The sequence below is a fragment of the Somniosus microcephalus genome, chromosome 4 (genome assembly GCF_052327205.1).
Source record: "Somniosus microcephalus isolate GS21.2 chromosome 4, FLI_Smic_1.0, whole genome shotgun sequence".
NCBI lineage: Eukaryota > Metazoa > Chordata > Chondrichthyes > Squaliformes > Somniosidae > Somniosus > Somniosus microcephalus.
Genome location: NC_140990.1, coordinates 60,095,397 through 60,102,896, shown reverse-complemented (window position 1 = coordinate 60,102,896; position 7,500 = coordinate 60,095,397).

The window sequence follows — 7,500 nt, the reverse complement described above, 5'->3', positions numbered from 1 at the left end:
ACTTCCCTAGACAACTGTTGACACAGATGCCGCGGTAGTTATTTGGGTCTGATTTGTTTCCGCTTTTATATATGGGGGAGATTAGTCCTTGGCACCAGATATCGGGAAAACAGCCTGAACGTAATATGATGTTGAATAATTTGAGTACCGCACCCTGCATCTCCATATTGCTGAACTTGAGCATTTCATTTTTGATGTTGTCTGGGCCACAGGCTTTCTTTAGGTGGAGAGATTTTGTTTTTGTGGCCATTTCTTTCCATGTGATTGGGGAGTCTAGAGGGTTTTGGTTGTCTTTGATTGTTGCTTCTAATGTGTGGAGTTTTTCTGTGACCTGATGTTGACTTGGGTTTGTTTCGTTTATTGGGATGTCTTTGTAGAGGTTTTCAAAATGTGTTCTCCAGATGTCGCCATCTTGGATTGGTAATGCTTGCAATTGTGTTGTACTCAGGTTATTCCACATTTCCCAGAATTGTTTTGGGTTGGTGGAGTTTTCAATTTCTTCTAGTATTTTGTGGGTATAGTTTTGTGTTTTGTTCCTAATGGTGTGTTTATATCTTTTGAGGGTTTCATTGTATCTAGTACGTAGGTCCGGATTGTTTGGTTGGCGATGCTTTTGGTTTGATATTTTTCTCAGGTCTTTTCTGGCATTTTTGCATTCGTGGTCAAACCATTTCTTATTTTTATTTTGTCTTTTGTGACTCTTCCTCTTCTGTTTCACGAGGTCGGCTTTTACAGCTGCCTCATGAAAGATCATATTTATATCCTCTATGGCCATGTTTACCCCATCTCTGGTGATCTCATATAGATTTTCTTTAAATTTTGAAATTTTACTTGTGAGATCAGGTGAATTTAGTGCTGTGATGAATTTATCTCCACTGTCTGGGGCCCATCTGTATGTCTGGTTTATTTTATGTAGCTTACTGGGTTCCTTTTTTGTGTCTGTAGTTTGGGCAGAAAGTTTAAGGTACACATTTATTTGGTTATGGTCTGAGAGGGGGGGATTGCTGCCTGACAGTGAATGCGTTGATATCGCAGGGGTCCAGGTCAGTGATTGTATAATCCACCACACTAGACCCAAGAGTTGAGGAATATGTGAGTCTCCCTAAGGAGTCCCCTCTGAACCTACCGTTAACTATGTACAGGCCTAAGGCTCGGCAGAGTTGCACTACCTCCCTACCGCTTTTATTTATTTCACAATCGAGGTTGTTTCGGTTTGCGATGGCTGGTGTGACATATAGAGGGGTCTGGCCAAACACATGGTTGTTGCCCTGTGGGTCTATGAAGTCAGGTTCACATCCTGTCCTTGCATTTAGGTCCCCACATAGTAGCACCTTTCCTTGGGCCTGGAAATGGCTGATTTCCATGTGGAGAGTGTCAAATATCTCCTCTTCAAAATATGGCGATTCTATTGGAGGTATGTAGATCGCACATAAGTAAACATCGTTTTTTTCTATTCCTATATTTTTATCTAATTTTAGCCATACGTGTGATTTTCCCTGTTTTATCGGTGAGATGTGTTTGTTCAGTTCTCCTTTATACCACACCAGGATTCCCCCGGAGGTTCTGCCCTTGCGTGTCTTAATGTTCTTTACTGAAGGCACAATAATTTCATGGTACATTGGGGGACAGTGGGTCGGCATGTCCTTTTGGCACCATGTTTCTGTTAACACAATTATATCAATGTCTTTTATAGCTTTTAGGAATTCAGGGTCTGTACTCTTCATCCCAAAAGTTGAGGAGCGGAGGCCCTGGATATTCCAGCAGCTTATGTGGAAAGAACGCATTTATATAGTTCAATAAAACGAAATAAAATGGACCTATTTTGTGGGATGAGTGTGGAAACACTATTTTCTATAATGCTAAATGATGATTTAGTATAAATTTCTCTCTCTCTGTGTCTCAGTGGGAGCACTCTCTCTCTCTCTCTCTCTCTCTCTCCCTCTCTGTGTCTCAGTGGGAGCACTCTCTCTCTCTCTCTCTCTCTCTGTGTCTCAGTGGGAGCACTCTCTCTCTCTCTCTCTCTCTCTCTCTCTGTGTCTCAGTGGGAGCACTCTCTCTCTCTCTCTCTCTCTCTCTCTGTGTCTCAGTGGGAGCTCTCTCTCTCTCTCTCTCTCTCTCTGTGTCTCAGTGGGAGCACTCTCTCTCTCTCTCTCTCTCTCTCTCTCTGTGTCTCAGTGGGAGCACTCTCTCTCTCTCTCTCTCTCTCTCTCTGTGTCTCAGTGGGAGCACTCTCTCTCTCTCTCTCTCTCTCTGTGGCTCAGTGGGAGCACTCTCTCTCTCTCTCTCTCTCTCTGTGTCTCAGTGGGAGCTCTCTCTCTCTCTCTCTCCCTCTCTGTGTCTCAGTGGGAGCACTCTCTCTCTCACTCTCTCTCTCTCTCTGTGTCTCAGTGGGAGCACTCTCTCTCTCTCTCTCTCTCTCTGTCTGTGTCTCAGTGGGAGCACTCTCTCTCTCTCTCCCTCTCTGTGTCTCAGTGGGAGCACTCTCTCTCTCTCTCTCTCTCCCTCTCTGTGTCTCAGTGGGAGCACTCTCTCTCTCTCTCTCACTCTCTCTCTCTCTGTGTGTCTCAGTGGGAGCACTCTCTCTCACTCTCTCTCTCTCTGTGTGTCTCAGTGGGAGCACTCTCTCTCTCACTCTCTCTCTCTCTGTGTGTCTCAGTGGGAGCACTCTCTCTCACTCTCTCTCTCTCTCTGTGTCTCAGTGGGAGCACTCTCTCTCTCTCTCTCTCTCAGTGGGAGCACTCTCTCTCTCTCTCTCTCTCTGTGTCTCAGTGGGAGCACTCTCTCTCTCTCTCTCTCTCTCTGTGTCTCAGTGGGAGCACTCTCTCTCACTCTCTCTCTCTCTCTGTGTCTCAGTGGGAGCACTCTCTCTCTCACTCTCTCTCTCTCTGTGTGTCTCAGTGGGAGCACTCTCTCTCTCTCTCCAATTCCAATTCCAATTCCAATTAAAATGCTTTATTGGCATGAAAGTTTACAGAGAACCATATTGCCAAAGCTTACATAGCAAAAAGGTACAGTTTTCCAACATTCTGTAGGTGTCAATCGATTTGACATTTGTTGGGTACATACAATATTACTTTTAAACAATATTAATTTTAAACAGTCTTTGTACTTCATTTGGTACGTTCAATATTAATTTTAAACAGTCTTAATTTTAAACAGTCCTCAGGTTGTGACATGTTGTTACATATTTGGCCCCAAGGTATGGTCTGTCTCCTTCTCCTAGGACTAATCTCAATTTTGACAGATCATCCAATTCCTTGAAATCTGGGGTTGTTTGGCTTAGCTTGTTGAATAATATGTTTCTTGATGTGTTGAATTTTTCGCATTTTAGGAGGAAATGCATTTCTGTTTCAACCTCGCCAGCCAGACATTGATCGCATATTCTATTCTCTCTAGGCTGCCAGGATTTCTTGTATCTGCCTTTTCAATTTCCAGTTGGTGGTCGCTTAGTCTGTACCTGGTGAGGGTCTGTCTCTGTTTTGTGTCTCTGATGGTCGTGAGGTAGTCTGCCAGTTTATATTCTCTTTTAGGGCCCGGTAACATTCTAATCTGCTTTGGCTTTCGGTTATTTTGTTCCAATGTTCCAGGTAGGTTTCTTTGCATTTTTTAATGATTTGGTTCACTCGGATTGGTGTTTGGGCGGCTGTGTTGGTCTGGGGCTGGTCAGGGTCCGGCTGAGTACTTAGTTTCCGTAGCAGCTGACTCAGGGGACTCTTTTCTGGGTTTAGCTCTTGGGTCTGAAAGGCTTTGAAATGAAGGGTGTCTGGGGAGCTAGATTTGAGGTGATTTAGGAAGTTTAGTGCTCGTTTTTGGATGTTTATTATCAGTGGGTATCTGCCTAGTTCGGCTCTGCATGCATTTGTTGGCGTTTTCCTTTGGGTGCGAAGGATGCTTCGGCAGAATTCTGCATGTAGGGCTTCTATTGTATGTTTTTCCCATTTAGTGTAGCTTTGGTGATTTAGCGGGCCCCATACTTCACTACCGTACAGTGCAATGGGCAGGATTATGCTGTCAAATATTTTGAGCCAGATTTTGATTGGGATTTGGATGTTGTAGAATTTTCTTTTTATTGCATATAGGGCTCTTCGGGCTTTTTCTTTTAGTGCATTCACTGCTATGCTGAAGCTCCCTGATGCTGTAATAGTTAGACCAAGGTAGGTGTAGCTCATAGTGTGTCCTATAGTGATATCACTGAGGGTAAACTGGTATTTGTTTTCCTGACATCTGGGCCTTTTTGAAAAATCATGATGTTGGTTTTCTTTAGATTTACTGTTAGAGCCCAATTTTGGCAGTATTTGTCGAGTAGGTCTAGTTGTTGCTGTAATCCCTGTTCTGTGGGAGACAGCAGAACCAGGTCGTCCGCATAGAACAGGGATTTCACTTCTCCATCTAGGAGACGGAGACCTGGTGACTCGCTTTGCTCCAGCATGTCTGCTAATTCATTTATGTATATGTTGAACAGGGTCGGGCTCAAATTGCAGCCCTGCCGGACGCCTCTTCTCTGGGTGAAGAAATCGGTGCGTTTGTCTCCAATTTTGACCCCGCATTTGTTTTTCAGATACATTGATTTAATAAGGTCATAGACTTTGCCCCCTATTCCACATTGAAGAAGTTTATAATAGAGCCCTTCGTGCCATATAGAGTCAAAGGCTTTCTTGAAGTCGATGAAACAGGCGAATATTTTCCCATTTTTTGTTTGGTGTATATGTTTTTCAATGAGGGTGTGAAGGGTATAGATATGGTCGGCGGTGCGGTGTTTTGGAAGAAAGCCTATTTGGTTTTTTCTGAGGATATTATGTTTGTTAAGAAAATCAAGTAATCTACTATTTAGAATACTGCAGAATAACTTCCCTAGACAACTGTTGACACAGATGCCGCGGTAGTTATTTGGGTCTGATTTGTTTCCGCTTTTATATATGGGGGAGATTAGTCCTTGGCACCAGATATCGGGAAAACAGCCTGAACGTAATATGATGTTGAATAATTTGAGTACCGCACCCTGCATCTCCATATTGCTGAACTTGAGCATTTCATTTTTGATGTTGTCTGGGCCACAGGCTTTCTTTAGGTGGAGAGATTTTGTTTTTGTGGCCATTTCTTTCCATGTGATTGGGGAGTCTAGAGGGTTTTGGTTGTCTTTGATTGTTGCTTCTAATGTGTGGAGTTTTTCTGTGACCTGATGTTGACTTGGGTTTGTTTCGTTTATTGGGATGTCTTTGTAGAGGTTTTCAAAATGTGTTCTCCAGATGTCGCCATCTTGGATTGGTAATGCTTGCAATTGTGTTGTACTCAGGTTATTCCACATTTCCCAGAATTGTTTTGGGTTGGTGGAGTTTTCAATTTCTTCTAGTATTTTGTGGGTATAGTTTTGTGTTTTGTTCCTAATGGTGTGTTTATATCTTTTGAGGGTTTCATTGTATCTAGTACGTAGGTCCGGATTGTTTGGTTGGCGATGCTTTTGGTTTGATATTTTTCTCAGGTCTTTTCTGGCATTTTTGCATTCGTGGTCAAACCATTTCTTATTTTTATTTTGTCTTTTGTGACTCTTCCTCTTCTGTTTCACGAGGTCGGCTTTTACAGCTGCCTCATGAAAGATCATATTTATATCCTCTATGGCCATGTTTACCCCATCTCTGGTGATCTCATATAGATTTTCTTTAAATTTTGAAATTTTACTTGTGAGATCAGGTGAATTTAGTGCTGTGATGAATTTATCTCCACTGTCTGGGGCCCATCTGTATGTCTGGTTTATTTTATGTAGCTTACTGGGTTCCTTTTTTGTGTCTGTAGTTTGGGCAGAAAGTTTAAGGTACACATTTATTTGGTTATGGTCTGAGAGGGGGGATTGCTGCCTGACAGTGAATGCGTTGATATCGCAGGGGTCCAGGTCAGTGATTGTATAATCCACCACACTAGACCCAAGAGTTGAGGAATATGTGAGTCTCCCTAAGGAGTCCCCTCTGAACCTACCGTTAACTATGTACAGGCCTAAGGCTCGGCAGAGTTGCACTACCTCCCTACCGCTTTTATTTATTTCACAATCGAGGTTGTTTCGGTTTGCGATGGCTGGTGTGACATATAGAGGGTCTGGCCAAACACATGGTTGTTGCCCTGTGGGTCTATGAAGTCAGGTTCACATCCTGTCCTTGCATTTAGGTCCCCACATAGTAGCACCTTTCCTTGGGCCTGGAAATGGCTGATTTCCATGTGGAGAGTGTCAAATATCTCCTCTTCAAAATATGGCGATTCTATTGGAGGTATGTAGATCGCACATAAGTAAACATCGTTTTTTTCTATTCCTATATTTTTATCTAATTTTAGCCATACGTGTGATTTTCCCTGTTTTATCGGTGAGATGTGTTTGTTCAGTTCTCCTTTATACCACACCAGGATTCCCCCGGAGGTTCTGCCCTTGCGTGTCTTAATGTTCTTTACTGAAGGCACAATAATTTCATGGTACATTGGGGGACAGTGGGTCGGCATGTCCTTTTGGCACCATGTTTCTGTTAACACAATTATATCAATGTCTTTTATAGCTTTTAGGAATTCAGGGTCTGTACTCTCTCTCTCTCTCTCTCTCTCTCTCTGTGTCTGTCTCAGTGGGAGCACTCTCTCACTCTCTCTCTCTCTCTGTGTCTCAGTGGGAGCACTCTCTCTCTCTCACTCTCTCTCTCTCTCTGTGTCTGTCTCAGTGGGAGCTCTCTCTCTCTCTCTCTCTCTCTCTCTCTGTGTCTCAGTGGGAGCACTCTCTCTCTCTCTCTCCCTCTCTGTGTCTCAGTGGGAGCACTCTCTCTCTCTCTCTCTCTCTCTCTGTGTCTGTCTCAGTGGGAGCACTCTCTCTCTCTCTCTCTCTCTCTCTCTCTCTGTGTCTCAGTGGGAGCACTCTCTCTCTCTCTCTCTCTCTCTCTCACTCTCTCTCTCTCTGTGTGTCTCAGTGGGAGCACTCTCTCTCTCTCTCTCTCTCTCTCTCTCTGTGGCTCAGTGGGAGCACTCTCTCTCTCACTCTCTCTCTCTCTCACTCTCTCTCTCTCTGTGTGTCTCAGTGGGAGCACTCTCTCTCTCTCTCTCTCTCTCTCTCTCTGTGTCTCAGTGGGAGCACTCTCTCTCTCTCTCTCTCTCTCTCTCTCTGTGTCTCAGTGGGAGCACTCTCTCTCTCTCTCTCTCTCTCTCTCTCTGTGTCTCAGTGGGAGCACTCTCTCTCTCTCTCTCTCTCTCTCTCCTCTCTGTGTCTCAGTGGGAGCACTCTCTCTCTCTCTCTCTCTCTCTCTCTCTGTGTCTCAGTGGGAGCACTCTCTCTCTCTCTCTCTCTCTCTCTCTGTGTCTCAGTGGGAGCACTCTCTCTCTCTCTCTCTCTCTCTCTCTCTCTCTGTGTCTCAGTGGGAGCACTCTCTCTCTCTCTCTCTCTCTCTCTCTCTGTGTGTCTCAGTGGGAGCACTCTCTCTCTCTCTCTCTCTCTCTCCCCTCTCTGTGTCTCAGTGGGAGCACTCTCTCTCTCTCTCT